Raw genomic sequence first — 13,053 nt, 5'->3', positions numbered from 1 at the left:
GGCAGCAGGTCCTGGGTGCCACCTCTCCCTTGCAGGAGTGCTCAAAACAGCTGTGGAAGGGTTGGGGAACCTCGGGCTCATTCACAGGGGGACAGTGTCACCTTTCTCCAGCCCAGGGAGCAGCCAGCAGGAGGAGGGGGTGTCTGCAGCACACACACCACAGCCTCCAGTCCCACTGCTCTGCAGTCCTGGAGCTGGGAGCAACAAAAGCATTCTTGGGTGTTGCTTTTAACAAAAAATTACATCAAAACAAGCAAGCATCTTTCAGGAGCTGAAAAATACCTGTTGGCTTAGCAGCTCAGCTCTTTTCCTGGTGTGTTTCCCGTGGCTTTCTCTCAAGGTCAAAAAATCTCCAACAGCAATATCAGAGATAACCCCATGTCTTCAGCAGAGCTCTAAACCAAGTTCAGCTGCACCTTTCATATATTTGGTGCCAGCATTAGCACAGTCCAGCAAGAACTCCTCCTGCAAGTTCATTTCTATTCCTTTTACATTGACTAACATCTCGGAGAAAGCATGCACAAGAAAAAACATATGAAGTTCAACTTTTGCAAAGTCTTGGAAGCAATTATGGAGGCATGGAAGCGTAACACTGGTAAGTTAGACAAGGCCAAGGGGAATGCTCTACTAATAACAAATGTTGAAGGGACTGGAAAATAGGCAGAGCTTCAGTAGATTTTATTTGACTACACAATACAGAACTCATCATCAATATTCCCTGTGCAGCACTACGATTCACACTGCAGTGCAGATGGTTCACATATTTTAAATTGTAATTTAATTACACTTTTCATGATCATACTGTATTTGAACTCAACAGAATTACTATCATGTTTCTGCAAGCACTTTATTGCAGAAATACAGCTTTAACAGCCAAGTCCCTTCCCGTAATTATCTTTTATTTTTATACATCTTTTGCATCATTAGAAAAATACAAATTAAGTACAGAATATAGGCCTTGGAAATTTATATTTTCAATAAGGCTCTGTTGTATTTTTTTATTCTATAGGCTGGTTTACTAAAACTGTTTCATGGCTTAACATTATTAAGTCAAGAGACCTTGTAATCAGTAGCAAGATAACAAAGCAGCAGTACACATTTCCTTTGCCAGTGAAATCCTGGATTTAATCTTTCCACATTTTAACTGCAATCTTAAAATTATTACCCGCTCTGAGAACCATTATGGTGGGTTAAGAGACATTGAAGGGGTCTGCACCTCCCTCACCTCTTCCCACACCTCTGAATGAAACCTTTGTGAGTTACATAAATTACCTCTCACCCTTCTTCTACCATCCTATGCCTTTTATCTTCTTTCTTTTCCCTCATACGCAGTCACAGGAGACATTTCTCAAGGACAGAAACCAGCCTCGAGTCTCACTAAACACTCATTGCTTTATTGCATCAAGAAATAGAAAATCCCTTCTCTTCTAGGACTACAACTCACTCCTACAAGTATAAGTATTTTACAAGAAATAACTTCACATATTCCCTATTTTTACTTGCTTTCTAACTAAATTAAAATAGGCTCACCTTCTCCCTTCTGACCAATCTGGCAAGCATCACTAGATATTGGCTATTCCCTGCTAAGAGAATAGCCAATATTCCCCAGATATAAAAACTGCCTTTTTAACTCTTTGTCCAAGGTTTATATTGATATAAATTTGTCCATCACTGCTCCAATGCCTTGCCTGCAGAACCTATGTCCCTTACCTGGGATGGTGGATGGGGCCCAGGGAAGTTAAAATCCATAAAATGAGCATTCAAGGCAGAAAAGGCTTTTAGTTTGGGCTTGTGGTTTTTTGGTTGGTTTGAGGGGTTTTGGGGGAGTGTGGTGTGGGTGGGTTTGTTTGTGGTTTCAGTGTTTGTTTTTTTTTTCTTGTTAGTGACTGTGGAGGAATCTTTCACATAGCGGGGTTGTACCGATTCTTAGCATTTGATAGTATTGTTTATGAGAAAATTAATCTCTCTTAGATGCTTCTGATTAATAATTTTCTGGATACTTGGAAACAAGAACAAAAACCAGCAACAGACAAAACCAAAGCAGGGCTGTTGTAGAGGGCTTTACGTGGGCTTTGTGGCTGCAGATCAGCATTTTGTGTTTCAGCTACAGCTGGGGCAGAGTGCACCTGCAGGGAAGGGCAGTGGGGACCTGCAGCATCCCCTGCTACCTGCAGGCAGCCAGCTGGATGCTGTGATTAGAGCATCCCTCACCAGAATGTGGGTTCCAGTCCCTCTCCAAATTTTCTCTAGACTTCTAGGCTGATGTAAAGAAGCAGGGCATTGGGAGAAGTCTTGAAAAACTTCAGAGTACTAGTCCTCTTGTCAAAGCAGCTCTCATAAAGAGAACACCCTAATAGCAACAGCAACCCCTTCTCTTGCTCTATTCCCAGGACATCTGGAAAGGAAGCAAATTAAAAAAAATATTTTGTATGCTAGTATCTAGGTCCCAGCACTCAGAGGGGATAATCTGTTCTTCATAGGATTTTTCACTCACATTGCAAGGACTCATCACTAAATAAAGCATCTGAAGTCTTGTAGAAGAGGGTCTGGGAGCCTCATTTTCAAACTGATAAGGGAATATCCTGTCATAAGCTATGGTTGTGCTTTTTCTGTTGCAGCTGATATCAGAAAGCAGCACTTATTTTCTAGGTGCCAGTAAGCTCATTGACCTAACCTAAAACCTTTCCAGGGTTTTAATTCAGGCCTCTATTATTTACCTCTAAACCCCTAGTTCAGGTTTACTTTAAAGAGTATTTCTTATCAGAGCACATCAGGTTTTAAAGTTTTCCTGAGTAAAGCAGTCTTTTAAAAACAATTTTGCCCATAATTGTTATGTTGCTGGCTTAAAGGGAGGTCAAAACATAAAACACCATGTTTAATTGGTTTGTTTTGGTTTGCCTTTCCTATGCCCTCATTAATGCTGTTGTTTTAATACCACCTTCAGACAGGGGAGTTCTCTCATCTCTGGAGTGGGTTCACTCCTTTGCAGGATTGACTTCTCTGTCTCCACAGAGTTGTTTTGTCCATTTCTGCTTTCTGAATATGCTTCCCACTGTTTACACTTCCAAAGGCTGGTGATGACTCAGGTCTCAAGGAGCTGAACTCCTGTTTCCTCTTTCCTGCAGCAGTGCACACCAAAGGGTTCCAGGACTATTGCATACGAGTAGCCATGGAGTTGGTATTTATTCTGTGACAGTTGCATAGGAAATAGGAAACTGCAGGTTAAAAGTTAATTTGGGAGTCACAAAGGACTTGCTTATACTTCTGGCTGTTCTGGTGCATGAGACACACACTGAAACTCTGAACAGAATTACAGATCAGCACAGAGAAAAATAAATACATGAGCAGAGCAACTGCATTTGCCATTGATGGGAAAACAATGGAACATTTATTGTACAAAAGGGCTGTATGCATTAGAGATGTGTAAATACTTCTACCATAATGCTCTGTTCTTAATAGAATATAATATGCCATTATGCAGGCAGAACAATGAACATGTCCCAAAGATAAATGTGCTTGTCTTGGATGCTGAGTCACTTGGACTTCATTTCTGTGCTCACAGCACCCCTGAGGCATATCATGCCTACCTCCACAAAAACACACTGCTTTGTTTACCCTAATTTCTCCTGTTTGCCCATTACTGAATGTTGTAATGTGGACTACACAATACTGTTTTCTGCTGCAAGCCTCCATCTTCCCTTCTTGGAAGTCACGGAGAACTCTGTTGCCATCAAAACTCCTGTTGATTTAAATAGTTCAGGACTGTGAGTCTCCAGGGAGCTCTGGGACAGGCTGGTTATGAATGGCATTAACTAAAACCTTCTGAAATGACTTATTTTTATAAATAGTCCACGGGAAACCAGTATAACTGAAAATCATTCTTTATTTCCATAAGTGGATTGAAGCCCCTTGCTGAAGTAGCAGAGCTGTATCCAAAGGGCAGTCGGTGACCCTGCGCCCACTGGTTTCAGCAGGACAGAGGATAAATCCTATTATTGGGGTTCACTGATGTGACTTCTTTGCCTCCTTGGTTTATTTTCCATCAAAATGCACACCTCACTGTCCTTCTGAGGCTCAGCAAAACCCCATCCATTCTGGCATTCCTGAAACCTTTTCTTGTGAATTAAGATTTCCCCCAAGGAGCAGATCCTGCTTATCCCTGCTGTTGGGCCATCTTAAGGTTGAAACACTGGGGAACAAAACTGGTGAAGGGTCTGGAGCAGAAATCCCCAGAGGAGTGGCTGAGGGAGCTGGGAGTGTTTAGCCTGGAGAAAAGGAGGCTCAAGGGAAACCTCATCACTCTCCACAACCACTCAGAAGGAGGTTGTAGCCAAGTGGGGGTCAGCCTCTTCTCACAGGCAACCAGTGACAGGTTGAGGAAACGGCCTCAAGTTGTGCCAGAGGAGGTTCAGATTGAATATTAGAAAAAATTTCTTCACCAAAAGCCTCGTTGAGTGCTGGAACGGGCTGCCCACTGAAGCGGTTCAGTCACCATCCCTGCAGACATTTAAGGGAGATGTAGGTGTGGCATTTAGGGACATGGTTTAGTGGTGGCCTTGGCAGCGTTGGGCTAATGGTTGGGCTCCATGTTCTTTGAGGTCTTTCCCAACTAAATGACTTTATGATTTTATCTATAGAAACTACAGGGATTTTGGAGAGTGACAGGGTTTGAGGAACAGTCATCCATGTAGGGAACCTTCACTGGCACAGCACAAATCCCTCCAGAAGGATTTCTCGGGCTGTCCTGAAACCTTCACCTTCAGTTTCCAGAGTCCAGTACACAGCCTTGACTCACTACACACATCATCACCATCAACAATTTCTGCACACCTCCCGTTTGGTTTGCACACTTCCATCTCACATTTCCATCTGTGACTTGAGACAAATTCTTCCATTTTCTCATGAGGTTCACTTTTGCATTGCATGATTACTCAGCAGTAGGTTTTGAGGTTGGTTCATCTGAAAGGGGGCAGCTTGCAGACTGCAAATCCAATGTAGGAGGGCAGAGGCAATTACCAGGCAAGCAGCACTCTTGCTGAACGGAAACTGAGCTCATGATCCCTTCTTTTTTGTCATATCAAATACTTCTGTGGCCTCTCCCATTTTTATTTTTTCCTCTCTCATGTTACATATTTATTTTGCTGCACTATTTGTCCTTTGGGGACAGAAGCCAAGAGATTTCTGTGGGCGGCACAGGAGCAAACCAGAGGAAGTAAACAAAACGCAATCCAAATAAACAGTGCAAATACACACATCACCAAGGGCTGCCTAAAGAGAGACAACTGATGGCAGGCAGGCATTTCTGAGGGTTTTCAAATACTCAGAATCTATGAACTGTCTCTCCTGAGCAAACCCACTCAGAAAAGCTACTTGGTGCACGATGATTTGCTCTGTTAACTCCTTGTATTCCTTCCCTTCCCCATTTTTGTTTGGATCTGATTCCAAGCCTGCAGACACGTTTGTGTCTGACTTTATTAATGCAAGAACAGTAAAGTCACCTGCTCCTGTTTTCCTTGTGTGTTTCTTTTCTTTGCTCCCATCCATTGCATCCCACATCAACCTGCTACCTTTGATCTCTGCATCTGATTACGGCTGGAAAAACAGCAGTGGGTACAGAATAAAGGACATCACAGTGAGGAAGAGGTACCACTTGAAAGCCTAATGCAATGATTCTTTGCACTGCAGCATTGTTTTTAGAATGTTTTCTTTCCTTATCTGGCAAATATACTGATGCATTCCCCAGGGCCTTCCCAATTTCCTGCTATTTTCCTGTGTTTTCCAAAGATGCACTGTCTCTTTTGCAAGGAGCCAGGGCGTGCTAATTGCTCTTCTCCACTGCTTGGGCTAATTAACTTTTCCTTACTGTTTCATTGCTATGAAATAAGTAATGGAATTAAAACAAAATTAAAAATATAAACACAGATTGTGCAAAACTGCAAATGAATTTATTCTCAGGAAGCCCTAATAGTGGCCACAGCTTGACAGAAGAGCAAAATCATGGATTTTGATTGCACTGATACTCAGACATTTGCTTTGTAACAGAATATGGCTGCTGTAGATTTTATTTGGGTTTTTTGCAGCTGGAGAGGGGAAGAATGCCATTTTCTCAGTTTACACTGTTTAGGAATCTTTCTTGGCAGTGGATTGTATATTCTACAACCCCAGTAAAGAACATCCAAGCCAAGACTAAAGAAACCCAGTTGAGTTTTAAGGAGTTCCTGTGTATGTAACACTCCTGTGTACCAATTTTACTGCTCTTTCTTCCTTTCAGGCCTTTTTTAATTATGGCTTAGGGAAAAAAAAAGTTAATAAATGAGAAATAAAACATAGAAAAAAATTATCATATAGTTTTCTTAATTGAACGTCAAATGAATTATTTACCCAGCTTGTATTTTAATACATAGTTCTGGTTTTTTGTTACTCATGAACCCTATTTAGCTATTCTAATATCTTCTCTATTTTTTTTTCCAGAAAAAAAAAGTCTTCTGGAAACAAAAGAGCTATCACTTGGCACTCAATCATGTAAGCAACACAGAAAATTTCTTTGACAAGTAACATCTTATAAATTAGAATTTGTGACAGTAGATTTTTTGAATCAGTTAGTCATTGGTGGAGCTACATTTTAATTAAGGAGAAATGATCAAAAAGTGTGCTAGTGCACAAGCCAAACCAATCTTCATCAAACACACAGGCTGTGCCCAATTCCTCCGGGATATAACAGGTGTTTTAAATTCCCAGTGAAAACATAACATTAAGGTTGCCTTTCCTGATTGCACATTTGTGTAGGGCAGCAGAGAGGTGTCTGAAAATTGCTCATCTCTCCCCAGAGAGCACTCCAAAATGTCATTTGCTACCCTCAGCTCATCAGTATTTCATTCCTGTTATCCCTGCACCTCAAGTCAGGACCTCGCAGTCGCTGCAGCAGAGCTCAGCACGATCACCGAGCACTTTTTGAGTGTTATTTCATCCTCTGCTGCTGCCTAAGCTCAGCCCTGGCTGCCAAACCAGCCTGAGGGCTGGGAGAAGGGAATATTGGCTTTTTTGGCTTCAGCCATGCAGCTTGGAGGGTAAACAGAGACCACCACAGTGATTCATCTGGTCTAGGTGTCCCTGCCCATGGCAGGGGAATTGGAACCAGATGAGCTCCAAGGTCCATTCCAACCCCAAGCATTCTGTGATTCTGTGATTTTTACCCCAGAGAAGGAAAGCAGAGATGAGGTTGCCTCATACCACTTCTCTTCCTGCCCCAGACAATATGTCCCACATCTCTGGGACAACTAAGTATTTCCACACTGTATCACAAATGGGGAAAGTAAATCCTGACCTGTGAAATTATCAATATGTGTTACCACTGACAACTTCAGTTTGCTCTGATAGATTCCTCTCTGCCACTGCCAGCTAATTCAATCTTTAACACAAGGCAAAATAACTGCAGAGCCACACAATTGTCTCGTGCACAAGCCTTACAAGGGAATTTTGTGGATTGCTTCCACCCAGAGAGGCTGCTCCCCTCTTTATCCAGTGTGGAGTTTGTACTGGATTTCAACCTCATTATATTCTTGGTGCTCTATTTCTCTGCTATGTGCATTATAGAATTCTCTTAATTTCATGCATGGATGGCTGTAGAAAGAAGAGATAAAGTTTCAAGTCTCTTTGTTTAACCCATACGAAATAATTAAAACACATTTTTCATCTTAGCATTCCCCTTAGGGCTTAACATATTGTGAGAAACACATCCTAATGTGAAATGAGCTTCAAGACAAATGGTCCTGGCTTTAGTTTGAAAGTCACCTCTGGAAAGAATGCATTTGTTTCCTTATTCATTGCCACTCATTTCTTTTTAAATTCTGACACGTTAAGATAAAATTGTCACAAAAAACCACTACTCTATAAATACAAAGCTGTACACTTTTATACAGGTATAAAAACCCTTCAGGGCTGGTTTGCTTTAGGCTTTGGCAGCTGTTGAAGGCTCCCTTCATCCAGCTTGCTGGCAGAGCTGCAGTCCTCCAGGGCAAGGACAAATTATTCTCCCCAGCTCCATGGCCCTCTCTTGGCACTCACCTGGTGGTGAGCACAGAGCTCTTACGGTCTCACCCAGCTCTCCCAGGAGGCACAGCCAGGCTGGGCTTGCCTGAGCTTGCCCAGGGGGCCACTTGAATAATTTGTCATTTCCTTGCTGCCTGGCATCAGTGCCTTCACCTAACGCTTGTAAAGAAAGAGGTTATCAGGAAATAAAACACAACTGGTAATCAGAAATCTCTTAAACACCCTAAAACACGACTCAAGGACACAGGCTGACTTTCTAGCAAATAGCTGTACTTTATCTATATATATATATATATTTATACATTTTTCATGGCTTATTATCTATTTTTTTAAGCATTATTTAGTGTAAGCCAAAGCATTGGCACTGAGCCCTGAGAAACAAACATATGTTTCCCCAAGTTGGGAAAATTGAGGTGTTTCCACCCAAAGTGCTACAGCTACTTGAGGAAGCAGCACGACCACGAAGGCCCACAGAAGAGAGGTTTTATTTGGGTTATGTTCTCATGTCTCCAAGAAATATAGGCTCACAACAAGGTATTATTTACTCTTACGGTATTGAGTAGGGCTGCCCTTCCCAATAAAGCCAGGAAAAGCCTGTGGTATCTCTTTCAGCAAGGTAAATGAGAGTCTATTATAGAAAATAGATCTCTTGATATCTCTCTCTCTCTCTGACTGACTTCTCCCATGTGCCTGTTTATAAATTCCCCCAGCCCAAATCCTTTCATCAGCTACATACATATGAGCCCCAGTCATGGAACACTTACACTCATGGAAATGCATCGAGCTCCCCAGTTCCCACAAAGCCTTATAAGGCTTCTGTACACTTATGAGCACAGAAAATTACTCTAATGAGAAAACTACTTAAACTTAATTGTCTCATTTAATAGGACTGTTTAAATTGCTAATCATTTTGTAAGTATTACTTTCTAAGTTGTTTTTAGAGGGTGGTTTGCCCTTTTTGCTGTTGCTGGAGGAATTCAGTGATAATTAACTGACCTAGTGTGTAATTATACCACTGAAAATAAGCTATGAGACATTTAATAAAAGGAGACTATTAACAGGATTTGAATTTATGACCTTCAAAATATGAAGCAAACACTTTATCCATGAGGTCACACAAGCTTTCACTACTGTCTGAGAATTTATGGTCAGCAGATTAGCCACAGAAAGACTTTGCTCACTCTTTGGATCTGCCGAGAACACACTGAGAAACTGATTAAAATAATATTAGACAAAATAGAGCAGTGGAAAAATGCTTGAGAAATTTTCCTCCTCTTAAACATCTATACCATGGCCTGTGGAAGGGGGACGTGATGTGGTATGGCAGCAGATGTAATGGCAAGCACAAATTTTTGGTGTCAGAGCATTTCCCTCCCTGTGGGGTTCCTTATGGAGCACCAGCCCATAATGCCCTTTTCTTAGCTAAAATTGTGGTGGTGGTATTTTAATCTGCAAACTCCACTGATCTCTGAGCGTTTTCTGTACTAAACTTACAGGACACAGTTTGAAATTAAAAAATTACCAAGCACCTTGGCTCTTCAGAGAGCCTGGCAATTTGTGCTGTGCTTTTCTCTGGCTTTTAGGACATAATGTAATTTATCAACTCTTTCACATAGAGCTGCAACAGCTTTGCTGTATTTCCTGTGAGATTTCTGAAACACTGCATTACAGATAGAAGCATGACATTTTTAGAAGTTGCTGCTCCAGCAGCATCAGTGTAAGGAAAATGAGGCTGCTGTGGTTTCTGGTTCCCAGGAATCCGTGCAGTTTCCTCAGGAGTTATCAGCTGTGCTGTGCTTTAGAGAGTGGAGCAGAGCACATCCTGTGCAAACCTCGCAGGATCTGAGGAAGAATTGCCACACTTGCCTGTGGAATCACACAGATCTTCCCCCAAACTCATACAGCATGGCTTCTGTCCCTTTAGGACTCTGAGTGTTTTGATGTCTCATGCATTTGAACAAGAGACCATGTACTTGCAGACATGCAGCACAAGGAAATAATCTTGCAGCAGATGCCAAGAAGCTGATAGCTGTAAAAACGTTCAAAAGCCAGGGGCTGGCTGAAATGATCCCAGCTCTTTCTGCTGGACAGAGAGTTTGTGAAACCCAGGTTGGGGTAAAAATTTAGGCAGAAAAATCAGAAAGCAGAGGCGAAGGGGAATAAAGCAAAGGAGAAGTGGGACACACTGCAATTGGTCATTACCAATTCCAGAGCTTCCCAGGTTAGCTCCCATCCTTCATCCCATGTACTTAAGCACCATAAAACTGAGTGTGTTGAAACAAAAGGAAGACAATTTGGACCAGAGGAATACTTGAATTATTTCTTCCTTATAAGCCAAACAGTGTAATTGAGACAAATAAAGTGGAGATCCATGACCCCCAGCCTCTTTTGCATCATGAGTGATGTGCATGGCACAGTGGTGTGGTTGTGAACTGCTAAAGTTTGGGTTGTCTGTACCTCACAGGCACATGGCTCTGTGAGCATCATGACTTTTCAGAAAAAAAAAATTTGATTTGTGGGCTGGGATAGAGAATAAATATTCACTAACTACCTTTGATTGACAAGAATAGAGACCATGTAATCAGATTTTTACAGTATACCTAAATACTAACAGCTCTTGGTTGTTTGCTGATGTACAGGGCAGAAAACAGATTTTGGGTGCAAACAGATCTGCAAGCTGTGATTTCTAAAACAAGCAAACCCACTTTTCAGCTGTAAGAGGGAGGAATGGTCTGTGTTATCAAATACAGGTCCAGTTCAGGCAAGGCTGATGACCTCAGTCAAATATTTATTAAAGGCAAAAGAAGTATTTGTAGTGACTTGTTTATTCTAGCTCTTGCTCACACTGATAGGACTTCCTCCTCGGCATTATCGTGCCAAAACCTTCTTTGTGACTGACTCTGTCTCTTGGAAATGTTTCCCATCCAAATCTGACTTTTCCTGCTTTTCTTCACTAGAAAAACAAGGAGGCCATTTCAGTGGTGGGTTTTGTGGCTTTCCCAGACCCCAGAGTGGGACAGATGATGAGGATGATGGTGATGGTGGGACAGCTCAGAGCATAAGAATGACTTCTCCAGGCAGGGTGCAGCTCAGCAGCAGCTCATGGCCAGTCTGCAATCCCAAAGGAGGGTTGGAAATTCACTTTGGTGATGTTTGAACCATCCTGCATGCTACAGATGAAACAGCTAAATACTTTTATCAGTCTCATTTGTCTCCTGAGCTGTGCTGTGGAACTAATTGCAAAATTACATCTAATTAAAAAAAAAAGAAGCGTGTGTTAAAGCTTTATGACAGATATATTATTGCCTGTGTAGTAAGAAAAGGATGCAATAAAAAATTGCTTTCAGGTCTGGCAACATTTTCCCCATGCAAGATTTGAAGTAATTTTTAATATACTTGTCACCAGGAAGATAACACTTAATGCTTTTATAGTATATTCCCTCCTGGATCTGAAAGTACTGCGCAAATGAGGGTACATGCAATTATTTCTGCAATTATAAGAAGAGATTAAGAAGCAGACAACCTGCAAAACAGGCCCAGTATGATGACAGAATTTAGTGACAAGCCTGGTAGAGATATTCACCTTTTCTGGCTTTTAAAAACTAAAAATTATCAGATATTTGTAACAATAACAATAAAAAATGGAATTGAAAGTGGTTTAAAATGATTATATCTACATAAATTAAGCATAATTTTCATTGAAAGAAATGCAAATATAATTTCTCACACGCCAGTGTATCCTGAGGAAAATTACTCCTTTTTAAAAATGATTTTAAAATAACTTTTAAAGTTTTCCGTGATTATTGTGTTCTCCTCAGATACTGAAATGCCATCAGGGATCTCATCAGCCTCCTGTTCTTCCAAGGGCAGCACTCTCAGCATGGCATTGTCCTGGTGTGAGCTTTCTGTTCTTTCTGGCCAGTGCTCACCACAGAGCAATGACAGGAAGAGTTCCCTGTTTGAGGAGGAGAATAATCTTCTTGGGCTCTACGTACAGTTTCTGTAGAGTATGTTTTCACCATATTTCATCTTGTAATTGTAATTTCTATTCAAATAATTGAAAGGTTATCCCTTCTACATTAATGCAGGCAATCTTGTCTTTACTGGTTCCAAAATCATTAAAATACATTTATATCTTAATTTAAAATAAAATTAGCCTTTTTCTTCTTCATGGGTTTCTTCATCCTAAGCAGAGTTCAGAGCATAATTCATCATCATTTTCTTGATAAACACTGTTTTACTCTCTGCTTATTACTAACAATCCAATTTGTTTATTATTTATTTACTTCAATGGCATAAAAAGCAGTTTGATGAAAGGATGCCAAGCCCAACCTATGTTCTATCAAGGAATTATTTACACTAGGTTACTAGTGGGCTGGAAAACTCTAGGCTCCAGGAGCTACAAGGTGGAGAGCCAAGGCTTTTAAATTTCAGGGACCCTCTTTCTGAACTGAAGTACATTCTGTACAGGCCATACCTTGTGATGAAAATTGAACTTTTCATGTACCACGCTATTTTTAAAACTATCAAAAACTATTAGATAACCCCAGCAGGCAACAGGAAGATATCATGCTCTGAAATCAGTTTTCCTACCCCCCTTTACTCTAGCTTTCACACAAATCCCTGTCCTCACCTGACCCATTAGAGGCAAAGTGCCTGCCTGCCAAAGCATCCCAAGGTATCCTCAAACAAGGAATGCATGCCAGGTGACCTCCTGTGCTGCCCCTGGGTCCTCACCAGACCTCCAGCACTCATCACTCCTGGGCTGGATTCATTTCCTCCACCTAGCTACACCACCAGCTTTCAGAGAAAAAAAAAAAAGGGACAATTTGGTTTCCTCACAGGCAACTTACAGGCTCAAGACTATTTTTTTTTAATACTGTGAAGAAAACATTTGGAATATTTGTGGCTAGTCAAAAATTTAGACTTGATGCTGGGATTTATTTTATTAATCTATGAAGGATGCAAACCCATTGCAAATAAGAATGTAATGGACAAAAGTAG

This window comes from Passer domesticus, chromosome 4 (genome assembly GCF_036417665.1).
Source record: "Passer domesticus isolate bPasDom1 chromosome 4, bPasDom1.hap1, whole genome shotgun sequence".
In the NCBI taxonomy this organism is placed as follows: Eukaryota; Metazoa; Chordata; class Aves; order Passeriformes; family Passeridae; genus Passer; species Passer domesticus.
This window is presented reverse-complemented; position numbering follows the sequence as displayed.